Raw genomic sequence first — 15,358 nt, 5'->3', positions numbered from 1 at the left:
TAATTATAGAATTTTTATGGACTTGTGCATTGGCCAAACTTATACTTATTTTTAATTAATAAGATGGGTCCACAGTGCTAGATACAAATTAAAATTTATTCTAACAGAAACAGAAAAAGCTTGAACATAATGCCTTTGTTTGGGTTGGCTTAGAAATACACCTGATATGAAGCTTACACTCAAGTAGTTGCACATAGTAGCAGACTATCAAAAAACACCAGTAGGGAAGTGAGATTAGAAAGAAATAATGACAGTAAAGATGGGCTGTCAAACTGTCACCACTGTGGAATTTGGAGTCCAACACTAATGGGACTTTTGGAGACTATAAACCCAAACGACCGCAACCGTGCCTGGGGAGCCAATGTAAATGTTATATTCCTGCTTACCCTTGAACTGAGAGATGATTCAGGGTGGGATCTCTCTGCGGCCTTTTGGCTCTCTCTGAACATAGGTTGTATGGGCTCTTGCATATGGTCAGAAAGTATTTCTCAGATGGATGTCATAGGTCTTATCAATAGTTCTCTGCTGTTGGAGAAGATGATTGCCAGCAGCAAATGTCATTATGAGCACTCTTACCAGTAGTCACTCCAATGTCAATCAAATGCTTCATTTTTAAATTATAAGAACATCCTTTTGATGAGCTTTTAGGAGGTTGCTTACCATGTGGTGTAATACATTATTCAGGTGTAATGTTCTTGTTACTGGTTGCTCTTCTGCTCTGTTTGCTTTTGCTCAGCTCATTGCCCTGTGTGAAACATGATTCCATGGTATATAACAAACAGTACACACCATTTGCTTTCCGTGTCTGAAAGCAAGTCTTTGTGAATGGCTGAGCACATCCACTGAGGTGTATAAGAGGTATGGACTGAATCCTTGTGTGCTGCCTAAAATGTTCAGTGAAGTTGTTATAGGTGAGAAGATTCTCACAGTGGAGTCTGCTGTTTAACTGCACTAAAAAATACATTCTGTGTCCCTTTGCAAAGAAGATAATATATAGTAAACTGTGTCTATTGGGGGGTACTAATAGGATTGTAGTGTTCCTTGACTTTCAGATATCTTCTTTGATGATGGAAGACTTATATTTTAACACTCAGTGTTTTAAACCACTTTCTAATTCCTGTCACCAAGCCAGTTGACAAGAAAAGCCCCGATTAATATCTAAGAGAGTGGCTCTTTTCCATATATGCCCATGGGAGCCTATAAAGATGACACAGATAAGCTGAAAGTAGAGAACACTAGAACCAAGTCTTGTATTTACTGCTAATGTCACCGTGTTTGAAACACCCTCATGTCCTTTCTGAATTTTATTAGTAAGTCTCTCCAAACCACTTCAGTTCCATAGCCTCTGAGGTTTATTTTTAATTTGCAAAATAACTGATCTTGTTTGCACCTATTAGTTCACATGCAGGAAAATATCCTCTCTCAATCATATAGTCACACTTCGTTCTCTGCATAACATCAAGCACTTTGGCATCAGGAGCAAAATCCATCCATGTGTATCACCAGGTGAGAGCACAGTGCCGGCAGGCTTTGCTATCTGTGCACTTCAGGGTGTGCACCCAGGGAAAAAGTGAGCTAGTAATTTTGTTTTATACTTATCTATAACTTCTCATTTACTGCCAACTTTGCAAATTACATGGCAATAAGAGAAGGCAGCTAATCCCAAGCCGGTGATATTTACATTTTATTTTACGAAGGATTTCTGGGGTTATGTAGCCTTCTAATGATCCAAAAATCCAAAATCATTCAATACAACAAAAACTTGAAATTAATATCCCACTTTGGTAGGAGAACAACACTAGGCATTTTCATTTGGGTCCCTATTCATTTTCTGCCTATCTCTAGCTAATAATTAAAACTATCACCTCACAGACTAGTTTATATATATGGAGGCCTGGTTTGTTACAAGAGGACTGAAGACCTCAGAACCATAGGTTGGTGGCAGTTAATAATTCCTCAGATAAATCAGGGAGGGAAGTAAATCAGAAATTAGCATAATGTGACTACCCTTTGCCTGGGAGATACAGTATCTGATATTTTCCTTTACTCAGTAAATATGTTTTGTCAACACACTGTCTCTTAGTATCTTATTAAAATGGATATTACAGTGTGGAGAAGATAATAACCGTGGTCTCATCAAAGTTATATTGCAACAGAAACATATGCACAACTAATAAGGAAAAGAGGAGTGAAGAAAATAAAATAGTATTTTGGTTTACAGAGAAAATTTCATATAGGAGTGAGTTTATTTTCTCTCATTCTCTCTCTCTCTTTGGCATGTGCCTCTGTGTGTGTGTGTATGTGTGTGTCTGTGTGTGTGTTTGTGTATGTATGTGCAAGAAGTTCAGATGTGGTATAAAGTAACATGACTTACAAATAAGACTCCAATGAGCAAAGGGAGGAAACTCGTAAGGGCGGTATCACCAAGCAGCACAGGGGCTCTGGTAAAAGAAATTCCTCAAGACGTACATAGGAGGGGTGTCTGGAACAGAGACTGTGATTAGCTTGCAGTCCACTAGTTGTGTATAAAGAGACACAGGAGCCAACCTGCTGAAGGCCAAGGCTAGAGGTTAGGCTTTTGTTCAGTTTTGTTTGTGTTATGTGCATTTAAGGTATACAGCATGATATTCTGACATCCATAGTTAAAGGATTGCTTCCATTGGACAGATTAGTGCAAATGTGGGTCTTTTGAGCTACATCTCCTCATTTGCACACACTCTGCTTCCTGCTTCTGGAACCTATCATTCTATTGTCTGATTAAGTTGGAGGATCTAAGAAGGTCAGTGATGGGACTTCTTATCAGTTCTTTGAGACAGCTGCAAGCTGGAGTGGGAACAAATAGTGTAGCCTAGGAGATTCTCATGATAGGAAGACAGGGCTTCCATCAGGACTGGTATTCAGTGGTTTCTGCTAGTCACAAACTGCAAATAGTCACATCATTTTCTAATTGATGAATCTGCCAATTTCATCAAATCATTTGTATCTGTGGTATCTAATAATGCTTTGTGGGTTTCTGTTTTGTGTCTCATTATGTGATAATTTACATCCTATTTTCTAAAAGTGGGAGCTCTCAGGAGACCGAACATTTAAAAACAAATTGTCCTTGATCCACTTGGACTTGAGCTTTGTACAAGGTGAAAATATGGGTCTATTTTCATTCTTCTACATACAGACAGCCAGTTAGACCAGAGGGTTTAGAGGTCAGATAGTGTGGGGGGTAGGGCCATCCATGTGTAGATGGGATGGGGAGGGGAGGAGGTGTGGGATATGGAGTAGTTGGAGGGCAGATGGGGAGGGTTGGGGAATGGAATATGGAGTGTAAAAGTAAGTACTCACTCACTGAACTATATCCCCAACTTCTTTTCTTAATTTCGTTTTTCCTTTTACATGTAGGAAGACTTTGACTAGATATGTGTGTGTGAACCCAGCCTTTGGGATTAACACAGGCACATAAAGACAAACACTCATACACACACACACACACACACACACACACACAGAGAGAGAGAGAGAGAGAGAGACAGAGAGAGAAAGAGACAGAGAGACAGAGAGACAGAGAGACAGAGAGAGAAGAGAAACAGACAGAGATAGAGAGGCAGAGAAAGGAGAGGCAGACAGAGACAGAGAAACAGCCAGAGACAGAAGGGGATGGTAAGAAATTAAATATCTACAAGGAATCTGCTGTGTTAAGTTTAAACATTACTGCTATATACTATATACTTCTTTTCAGTTAACAATCTGTTAAGAAGACAATTGGCCTTTAGTATATGGTATTGTTTTCATTAGTAATCAAGAACAGTCTTTCAGTCGACATACAGTAGCCTAAGCCTGAAACCTCAGCATCTGAGGGGGTTCTGTATCAGAATTATCCTGAGCTCAAGGCTAGCCAGACTACAGAGTGAGACCTTGTCTCAAAGGGGGAAAAAAGAATGACTGTATGTCAAATATGATAGACATAGACATGCTTGCCTGGACACATACCCGAAGAAGAAAAGGACATGAAAAAGTGTTTATAGATAAAGTCCTTGACTAAAATGAGGTGTTAGGCCTTTATTTTAATGTGTATTGTCTTATATTAAGATGAGTTGAATGATCTCATAAATGCCATTTTCATAATTCATTTACTGGGTGAAAATGGGTAGTACTTGTTATTATTTTGTACATTTTACGTTGAATCATTATATTTAAAGCTCATTTCATGATAAACTTTTCCCAAACTTAATTTGACATTGTTCCCAGCAAGTAACTGTGGTCTGAGCAGGACTTCTGACCAAATCTACCTTCAGAGAAAAAAGGTTGGTTTCCTATTTTTTTTTTACTGTGAGTAGCTAAGAAACATTTTTCAAATTTGTTGCTTCTGGGACACTTCCCAAGAAAGAAAGTTATAAAACATTCTGGAGACCTTAAAAGTGACTTGCCTTGAATCAAAAATAAAATACGAGGTTGATAAAGAAAGAAAATAAAGTTGGCATTTGACTGTCAGTTCACAGAATGATGGAGTGTTTTCGCAGTGAATGATGGGAAAGTACTGAAGCTGCGTGTGTTCCCGCTTTACAGGCAGAGGGTGGCCAGCCCTTCCCTGTTCTTTGTTGCTGGGTCTTGAAATGTGTCTTTCTTTAAGCTTTCTAGGCTTCTTGTTCTTCCCATTTGTTCCGAGAGTGACAGCAAGACGGTATTATAAAATGAGAGCGTGAGGAGGGAGGGAGGGAATGAGAGGAGAGAATGGAGAGGGGAAACGGTTGTTAGAAGATTTGTCTGCCAATATCCGTGCTTGCTGAGGTCTTTTTCTTCTAGCTAGAGGGGGAAATGCCATTCTCTTTTCCCAAGCAATTATAGGCCCCAAAGATTGAAACTTGGTATATAGCTCTTTAATCTCAGCAGATATTTATGGTTAAACATTAGACTTTTAGGATTCCAGATGTCAGGGTATTAAAATATAAAGGCACTGTGGAGTTTCAGAAAATATTAGGCTGTGGGATATGTAGCTGCAAGGGACTTTTATCCCAAGCAGGGGAAGACAGGCTTCCAGTGGTACTTTGTGACACCCAAAGAGCAACTTTGATCCACCTCATTTTCTCACTCTCCCTGGTCTCCAGGCTGTTCAGCATAACACTATTTGATTGCTTTCCGGAGTAGTCCATCCTGTGGGTTGCAGCGATTTTCATGTGTGATTTCTACAGGATGATATGAAAAGGAAGGAATACCCTGGGGATTATTTTGTTACCTTTCCACCTCCTAGACATTGTTTCTCTCTCTTCAAATCTTTCATTTATGACTATGCTGACCACTGTCTCTGGCTCTTTGCTGAGACCATTAGATTAATTATCTCATTTAATGACATGAACGTGATGTGCCCTATGATATATATTTTCTCACTGACTTCATTTTATAGGATCAGCATCTGATATGGAGATACTGACTCATTGTCCAAGTCATATAGCTAATTAACCAAAGATCCAGGACTGAACCATTCTTAAGTCGAAACTATGTTGTCCCTAGTAGTACTGTAAAGGTTTCTCACATGCTACCCCATTCTTCCATACAATCTATTTTAGATCTACAAGTCTTTCTCACAGACTTAGCTTAAGCAAACAGATAACATGATTATTCTAGCAAGTCTCTACTCAGACCAATAAGAACCCAGTTACCCTTTGTTCAGTGCCCTTCTTTGTAGCACTCTGCATTTGTGACAAATTATACACACTACCCATGTACCCTTACAATACACTTACCATTTTGTCAGGGTTATTATTACCTGCAAGCATTTGCTAATATAAGGATTTAGAGAAACTAGCTATGTTTTTCATGATTCATAGTTAGAATGTTCAGATCCCAAATTTAATTCAATACTTGTCAGACTCAAAAGCTTGGGCTCACAGCTACTTCTAAGTAATTAGGTTCTGGTCTTTATCATTCGGTGAAACTGCACAAAGCTGCGTTTAATGGCACTTTATGTAGGAGTTAATCAAGTTTTCAATTTTAAAACATAACCATCAGTTATAGTTGCAATATAATAACAACCATGAAAGTATCATTTTGTTTCTCTTCATAGTGTCTATATAATATAAATATATATTACATATGGCTATTAACTCCTGTACAAAACGGCTAATATCATAGCCAAGAAACCAAATGTTTCTATTGCTAACCAGGGAGGCTACATCCCAACAGTGGAGTAGTTACTTAATTGTGCCTTTGGCCTGGATTAGAATTTCATCTTGGAAATTTTCAGTAGCTTCTCCCCTTCCTTTAGTGGGTTGATGTAGGTATAATTTGCAGTTACCCGTTTATTTTATTGAGTTCCCAATGACACTGTGGTGTGTGTACTGATAGAATGTGCAAGAGGAGGTGTTAAAGTCAAATGTGACAGTTCCTGCCCTCACACAGTGGAACAAACAGGCCAGGCAGCAACATGACCAGCAGGAATGGACTTGGATAAAAATCAGCATCCAGAAGTTTCATGGGGCTGCTCTTTCTTCCTCTGAGCATTTCTGAGGGAAAAGGTGGGAGTTTATTTTATTTTGTTGTTGTAGCTACCAGTAAAACTTTCATGCTCCTCTAAATAGCCATCAACCTGAAACTTTCCTAAAGAGGACACTGGTTCATCATAGAAAAACAGATATGAAAGTAGAAGGGGGATGTTGAGAAGAGGAAGGGAGGCAGCAGGAGAGAGACAATAAAGAAGAGTGAGTGGGTACCACTGAAATACTTCATGCAAATGCATGAAATGCTACAATGGAGCATATTATGTGTGATTAATATATACCAATACAAATAACAGATAAAAGTGAATAAATGAGTAAGTGTCATGCATAAGGAGGTAAGCATATGCATTGCACTTAAACAGCAGCTGTGGCTCTGTGTTCTGTGATGGAGATTTGTGCCTTCCATGTGGAACAGTTGCTGGCTTTCCCATGCAGGGTGGGTCTCTGCAGCTAGCTGATCTTCCTTTGTCACTCACTCCCTTGTGCAAGTATTGTGCTATCTCACCAGGCTACAAGGCTGTGAAGAAGTTATGACTTTTTTACTGTATTTCCCATGACTTATTTCTTTTTTCTGTTTCTATGATCAAATACCCTGACAAAATAAACTTAAGAAGGGGTCATAAATTCATCACTGCAAGGAAATCAAGATGCCCAGAACCCAAAATAGCTAGTCAAGTTATTCCATAGTCAAAAGCACAGAGCAGTGAATTACCTGAGCTCAGTTCCACCCCTTTTGCACAGACCAAGATCCTCTAGGGAACAGTGCTACTCACAGTGGGTAAGTCTTCCCACTTTAATACAATCAAGGTATTTTCCCCACAGACCTGCATGAAGACTCTTTCCCTAAGTCATTCTATCTTTGTCAAGCTGAAAATTAACTCTATCTATATTCTAGTATGATTCTAGAATATATATCCAATATACACCAAAAAGTGACTAGTCAGTAAATGAGTGAAAGGTCAGTGAAAAATTCAAGACAACCATTCTACAAAGTTTGTTGCATTGGTATGATTGATGTATAATATTTTGTATTATTTTCAAGGCTGTTCTGTTTCCAGAGCTGCTGACTCAGGAGACTGAAAAATATATTGTACCGTCAAATCAATTCTGAAAACTCTATTTACATTGTAGAGATTTAATATATATCCTAAAGCATTAAAGATGATAAGTTATGTAATTAAATTAAAAATTCTTGTTTAATTTTGTATTTTGACTGGTAAATACTTTTACATGTGTGTAACTAGTATTTTAAAAATGAATTTGTGAAAAACATTGTATCATAGCAAGCTGCTATTCTTCACAAATTTGGCTAGAAAGAAATGATAAGATTAGAATGTCTTGTGTTTGTATATGGATGATCTCTTGGAGTTCAATCTTTTTCATTCATTCTTCACCACACAGGGGCTTCTTCCTTCTGTTTTCTACCATTTCAGTCTTAAAGGCCAGGATCTTCCTTCTGTAATTTCAACCTAGTGATCTAATTTGATTTCTAGCATATTAGAATACACGTTGAATTATTTCCCATATAATACCCCTTTAGATATTCAGTATGACATGGAATTTATGGGTTAACTAATAATCTTTTAAACTGGGCGTGGTGCCGCAGGCCTTTATCCCAGCACTTGGGAGGCAGAGGCAGGTGGGTTTCTGAGTTCAAGACCAGCCTGGTCTACAGAGTGAGTTCCAGGATAGCCAGGGCTACACAGAGAAACCCTATCTCAAAATAAAACAAAAAGCCAAAAAGCCAAAAAGCCAAAAAGCCGAGAGAGAGAGAGAGAGAGAGAGAGAGAGAGAGAGAGAGAGAGAGAGAGAGAGAGAGAGAGAGAGAATTAGGGACTGAAGAAATAACACTGCAGCACTGCAGTTAAGAGAGTTTGTGACCCAGTTTGTGACCCACATAAGAGAGACAGATAGCTGTAACACCCATTTCAAGGGAATTCACAGGCATCTGCACATAAATTCATGGAGGTGTATGTGTGCATGTATGTGCACGCACACACATAAATATTATATATATATATATACATATACATATACATATACGTGTGTATGTATGTATATATATATATGTATATATATAAAGGTACAAAATCCAAATCCTATCTTTTGGAACAAACAATGGGTTAGACTTATTGCTTCTCTTTTTATAGTATTATAATCTTATTTTGATAACATTGAATGAAATTTATTAACCTAACCACTTTAAGCATTTAGTTCAGTGGTATTAAATGCAATCCTCATGTCATGCAAGCATCACTACCATCCATATTTATAAGTCTTTTCATCTCATAAAACACGAATACTATACCCATTAAACACTGACTCTGTATCCCACTTTCCCCTCCATCCCCAGCAGACATTGCTGTGTTTAATGTTTATATGATTTTGTCTACTTTAAGTGACTTAGATAAACAGAACCACACGTGCCTCCTTATGACTGATGCATTCACTTAGAATAATGTTCACAAGGCTCATAAAAATTGTAGCAAACTGTAGAATTTCAAATATTCCATTCATCTTCCCATGGGCATAGGATTCTTCTTATATTGTAGCTCCTGTGAATTATATTGTTACCCATGTGGCCTACATAAGCCTCTTACAAACTTTGCATTGAGTTTATTTGGACATCTATGTAAAGGGTCAAACAATAACTATTTTTAGGGATTTTTTGAGGAAACGGTATATACAGTCTTTCCTGTAGTGTCTATAATATTATATGTTCCCACTCCCAGTGCACATGACTTTCTTTTTGTCTACATTTTCACTAACATTTCTCCCCCATATAAGGGGAATAAGGTGATACTTTATTGTGGTATGGGTTTATGTGTTCTTATTGACTATTAAGCATATTTTTATAAAATTATTGATTATTTCTATCTCTTCTTTGGGGATGTTCTTGCTTATAAGATATAATTATCTGTTTATAATTGTGGCTGATCTCAATTCACAAAATATAATTTCTTTTAGAAATTTATTATGACTTATAAATAAAAAACACATACCAAAATTAACAAGAACCAAAGCATTATATCTTAGTGAATTTTTGTACAATTAGTGTAGTACTTTTGAGATGGAAGCTGTGGAGATTCACATTGACTTTTGTACTCTGACACATATTTTTCGTTTTATGAACTTATTACCAAAAATGAAAAATCTGTGTCAGAGTTAAAGCTCAAAAAACAATTAGTTTTATATCTGGCTCCATAATTCATGTCCATTACCCGCATTCAGTGTGCCTTCATCTCCTAATAATTAAACTTCCCTGTTTTCTTTTTCTACATATTAAACCATGTCCATACTATATGTTTTATTTGCACACATAAAATATTAGCTAAATTCCATATATGACAGAGAACATGTCATTTTTTTCTTTCTGAGATTATGTCACCTCGCTTAAAATTATACATTATAAGTTTGTCCATTTCATGTAAACTTTATGATTATATTCCTTTAAAGCTGAATAGTATTCTGTAATATATGTATATATAATATTCATTATTCTCTTCTTGATGGAAAACTGGGTTGATTTCAGTTCTTTGTCATATTGAATATATCAACAATAAACGTAGACATGCAGGTATCCCTATGGTACAGTATGGAGTTCTTTGAGTCTATGCCCAGGGTTGAGGTTCATTTTCATAAGAAATACTTGACCTGCATCTGGAGTTCATAAACTTTACCATAAAACTCTCTGGTATTATACATATAATTACACATGAGTTGTTTCAAATGTACTTAAATATTTTATAATAGTTAAATCATGTTTTATATTTTAAATAGTTAAATTTATGTACAATTCAAAATTTATTTTTTATGTTTCACAAGTCATAGGATAGATGCCACGTAACAATTGCTATGATACACACACACACACACACACACACACACACACACATATATGTGTATATCCTTCGTACTTGTATGGAGGGATATATGTTAGACAATTGATTTATTTTTCAAACTCTGAACTAGTCTGTTAATATTCATTTATGTTAAACTATGTTTTTATAAATAAATTATTGCTATATAAAGACTGTATTGCTCTCATTAGAAATGACTTGAATTAGATGATTCATGACAGCACCAGATTGATGTAGGCATCCAAATTAGTTAAAGAAAGGGATCCCCAAGCCTCCAAACCTTGGGTTGTTTGTCGTTCTGGTGAACTACCAAGGAACACACCATCCTCTAATGAAAGAATGAAGTTTTCTGAACCTGGGAATTTCCCTACCTAAATAAGTTCACAATCCTTTATAAGAAAAAAATCTTCTCATTTTCTCAAACCATGTTTATGAGAAGCACTAATATTAACATTCTACAGGAGGGGCATGTGTACACCATACATATATGCATGCATGCATGTATGTATGTATGCATGTGTGTGTGTATGCACATATATAGAAACAGATGATATAGGTATAGATAGGTATATCCCACAGGCATACTTGCACACATTTTAATGAATGTGAACACTTGGACAGTCATAAGCAAAACACTAGTTTCTTGCTAATATAATAAGTAGAAGCAAGTCAATGAATGACACAATGATGTGTTGTGTCAATATTATGATCCTAAAAGATGCTTTCATCTGGTTTCCAGTGTGGTGTACTTTTGGTTTTACCTTCCCAGCAGATGTAAGTGGCAATAGTCTCTGGCAAATTGAATGCAGTTATGAACAACATCCCCCAGATCGAGGGTGGGGAAGATGGTTTAGCAGTGAAGACCACTTACTGCTCTTCCAGAGGACTTGACTTCATTTCTCAGCACGCTCATCTCAAGGCTCACAAAGCACTTGCAATTTCAGCTCTAGGGAATTCAGTTCTTTCCTGGCCTCTGAAGATGCCTGAGCCCACTTGAAGACACATATAGTTTTTTTTTTATCTGTGGAAACATATATTGATAATATTTATTTATTTATTTACTTATTTATTTAATGTATATGAGTACACTGTAGCTGTCTTCATACATACTAGCAAGTACATTGGATCCCATTATAGATGGCTGTGAGCCACCATGTGCTTGCTGGGAATTGAACTCAGGACCTCTGGAAGAGCAGCCATGCTTTTAAACACTGAGCCATCTCTCCAGCCTGGTAAAAATTTTTTTAAATCAGAAATATATGTAAGTGAATTTGAAAATACAAAGGTGAATCTCTGAGTTTTAGGGCAGCCTGGCCTACAGAGAGTGTTGAGAGAGAGAGAGAGAGAGAGAGAGAGAGAGAGAGAGAGAGAGAGAGAGAGAGAGAGAGAGAGAGAGAAATGACAATAAATGTACAAATCAGAGCCAGGAGACCCACATGAAGACTAAGCTGTCCATCTGCTCCATATGTGTAGGGGTCTAGGTTCTGCCCATGTTCTTTGGTTGTTGGTTTAGTCTCTGTGAGTCCAAATGGGCCCACATTAGTTGACTCTGTAGGTCTTCTTTGTCCCTTCGTAGTTGTCCTTGACCCCTCCAGCTGAGCAAACAATTCATAAAATCTTGTTCTTGATGCTTCTTGTGACAATTTGACATCTTATAACTATCTAAAGACCTACGTTTCTCTCCCAGCATCTCTGCTTTTATGAAATTATCCTAATGATTTTGTTGAATGAGAAATGAACATTTACAGAGAGACTGAAAATACTCGATCCCTCCACCCCCGACTTAAGGAAGATAGAGAAGTTGCTATATTAAAAATCATGTGCTTATGTTACTTAATATTTTCATAAGAATAAAGTCAGTAAAAACACATTTATATTACCACTGAGAATCCTCACAAATCACAAATGAACTGTTTTTTCTTAAAAGCATTGTGAAAGAAAGGGACAAGAAAGACAAATCTCTCCTTGATCTGTCAGCCAGTCTCTGTGCTCTGGAATTAAGGAGTAGAGCCAATTGTATTTGCTTTACCTTCCTCATAGGAGACAGATTGGTAAAAATTGAATTGAGTTTCTGAGAGTAATTTCAATGGACAAAGGGAATGGAAACTAATTTTTTTATGTATTCATACATTTATTTTTTAAATTTAATTTTATTTGTAATTCATTTTTTATACTCCATATTCCATTTTCTGTCCCTCCCCAGCCATCCCACAGTCACACCACTGACACATAATTGTTTCTGTCTGAAAGAATTACAGGGATGGAAATGAAGAGGAGCCTGAGGAAAAGAAGGTCCAGTGATAGGCCCAACGTGGGATCCAGCTCAAGGGGCGGTCCTAAGGCCTGACACTATTACTGAGGCTATGGAATGCTTACAAAAAGATACCTAGCTTGACTGTCCTCCTAAAGACCCAACAAGCAGCTAAAAGAGTCAGATGCAGATATTTTCACCCAACCAATTGACAGAAGCAACTGAACCCTGTTGTTGAATTAGGGAAGGCTGAAAGAAGCTGAGGAGAAGGGCAATTCTGTAGGAGGACCAGCAGTCTCAATTAATCTGGACCCATGAGATCTTTCAAATGTGGAAACTATTTTTTATGTTGCTATGGATAGTAATATTTGGTGCAATGCTGAGGACACAGCTTTGGAATACTGATGGCTTAGAAGCTAGCATATACACACTTCAAGCCATATTCTCTTTCTACTAGAATTCTGCTGTTATGGGCAAAGGAGGAGACCACAGGAGTAGACATATACATACAAAAGCCTTAGCTCGTGCCATAATCACTCTAAGCACTACATGAATCATAGTGACCACTCAGCCTTGTCATGGCTCTGCTTGGAGTGAGGACTGGAGAATTTGAGCAATGCACCTTAGCTAGTTCTTGTGTTTATTTCCTGTTGATGCCACAGAATACTGATACACCAGTGTCCTGAAACAGCATCAGTATTCAGGTGGTGAAATTAGGTTCTCCCTAGGTAAAGCTAACATTACATTCTGCTGCCTGGCACTATGAATCTACATTCAGTCCATTCAGTCTCTGGAACTAATTCAGTTGCATGTGGTTGTAGGACTGACAGGGCCATTCCTAGATTCACATAAGCTGAGGTTCATGGTCACCTTTTAGGGCATTCCTAGCTTGGAGCTTTAATGCTTCCTGTATGCTTTTCCTTTCCCTTACTTTCTTGTCTCCAGCTCTGATTTCAGCCAGGAAGTTTTCACCTCCTAAATGTTTTTCTTTGTCCTGCAAAATCTCTTCACTGTGAGATCTCTAGCCTTAAACTGTGCACAAACGAACACATTTATTAATCCCAGAGGTCAGGAGGTTGAGGCAGGGGGATTGTGAGTTTTAGGCTAATTGGGTTATATAGTGAAATCCTATTTCAAACAAAAAAGCAAACATACAAACAAAAATATACCCCTAGTCATGTTCATAGTGTCTCCTTGCCACAGTAACATATTCAATCTATGAATTTAAACGCTAACAGCAGAGACATGCATCCCATAGTTCTTTGAATAGTTCTTTTCATTCTAGTTACACAAGCAAAAACTAGGGAATAGGGATACTGGAGTTGTCTGTTCAAGACATTTCTATTTTAGGATAGAAGTTAGGGTCTATTCGCCTTCATTTAGACATACTAAGGAAAGTTGAAGCATCTATAATCCCTTTGCAAGACAAACAACTACAGTACCACTTAACTCACTTTGAGATGATGATGAAATGCTGTGAATATTAACTCGACTTCTTGCCACAGATAAAGTGTCTTGATTTGTCATGCCTTTTAAATGTGCACTTAGCTATTTGTACTTTAAATGCATTTGTTTACTTTACACTGCCTTTGGTATATTTACTGTGCTATTGATGCAAAATTCAGTCAGCATTTGCCTACCCACCAATTGCCCCTGAGTTAATAGAAGTAGAATTCAGGCATTAGAAACTTCTGGATGTCCAGTGCCTGATGATGCTCGGTGACACAAACGTGAACTCCTGTAATAAAGGAGGGAAGCTCATTTTCCCTGGATCTCTCAAAAATGTCTATAGCCCACCCAAATAGCTGAGTGTGAGCTTGCAGAAGCTTAGATGAGGGAGCACTGCATTTTGCAGCAATTAATTTTGCAGAGGAAGCAGTCCATTTAAAGATGCCTGCAGCACTCACTAAAATGGAGGTTGTTTTTCAAGGCCACTAGAGCTGCATTTGGCTAAGGCTGGCTCATCAACAAAACAACAATGCTAAAATATGGCCTTCTGGGTTTTATTTTTCCTTTTTTGTTTTTCAAAAAGAGGGACTAGAGGGGCTTTGAATTATGCTCACCTGCTAGAACCAGGCAAAGTCATAATTGTTTAGCCCCATAGCACAACCCTGCAAGGGTTAAAATGACAGAGATATTAGTTTGTGAGGGCTAAAATTGTTGGCTTGAAGCTCTCGGCGATACGCAGACTGTTATTTACCGGACTTGGTCGATTTACTTCTTAATGCAATAATGACCTGTGAAATGAAACGTGAGCTAGACAATTGTTCCTCATTGTGTCCTCTGCAGCCTCCCTTCATACCCCATTAAACCACCATTAATTCCATATGAAAGAGAGTCACGCACAAGCACCAATGGCCCCTTCCTTTTCCTTCTTGCTCTTCCTTGCCCCCATAATTATAATTTTATTCTCTCTTTGTATTTTCCCTTTCCTTCCTTCTTCCATTCGAATACAGAAATAATGGGGTACATGGTGAGAAATTTCTCTAAATCAATGCTTCTGAGAGAGAGCAGCGTGTGTCACTTGCAGGGGGTGTGCACAGCTTTGCCATTTCCATGGACACAAAAATGGTGACAGAAAAGTTTTTTAAAACAGGGAGCACTCAGTTAGACCTGCCAAAAATGGTTCACAGATATACAGAATATTCAGTGTGAAGGCGAGCCTGTGCCCTGGCTAAGTCGGGGTGGGGTTTCCTACAGAAGGATTACATGGGCATTCCAAGACATCCCTCCCGCATTTTTCAGCAGCCTGACTAGTTTTG

General features: G+C 37.8%; 1 protein-coding gene across 1 annotated transcript in view; it reads left to right on the top strand.

Moving 5' to 3' along the window:
* The window catches only part of Pkhd1 (polycystic kidney and hepatic disease 1), a 560,304-nt gene that overhangs the window by 422,856 nt on the left and 122,090 nt on the right, over positions 1 to 15,358 (top strand). The window lies entirely within an intron of this gene.

The sequence above is a fragment of the Mus musculus genome, chromosome 1 (genome assembly GCF_000001635.26).
Source record: "Mus musculus strain C57BL/6J chromosome 1, GRCm38.p6 C57BL/6J".
NCBI classification, from domain to species: domain Eukaryota; kingdom Metazoa; phylum Chordata; class Mammalia; order Rodentia; family Muridae; genus Mus; species Mus musculus.
The sequence above is the reverse complement of the archived record's forward strand: the minus strand, read 5'-3'. Positions and strand labels throughout refer to the sequence as shown.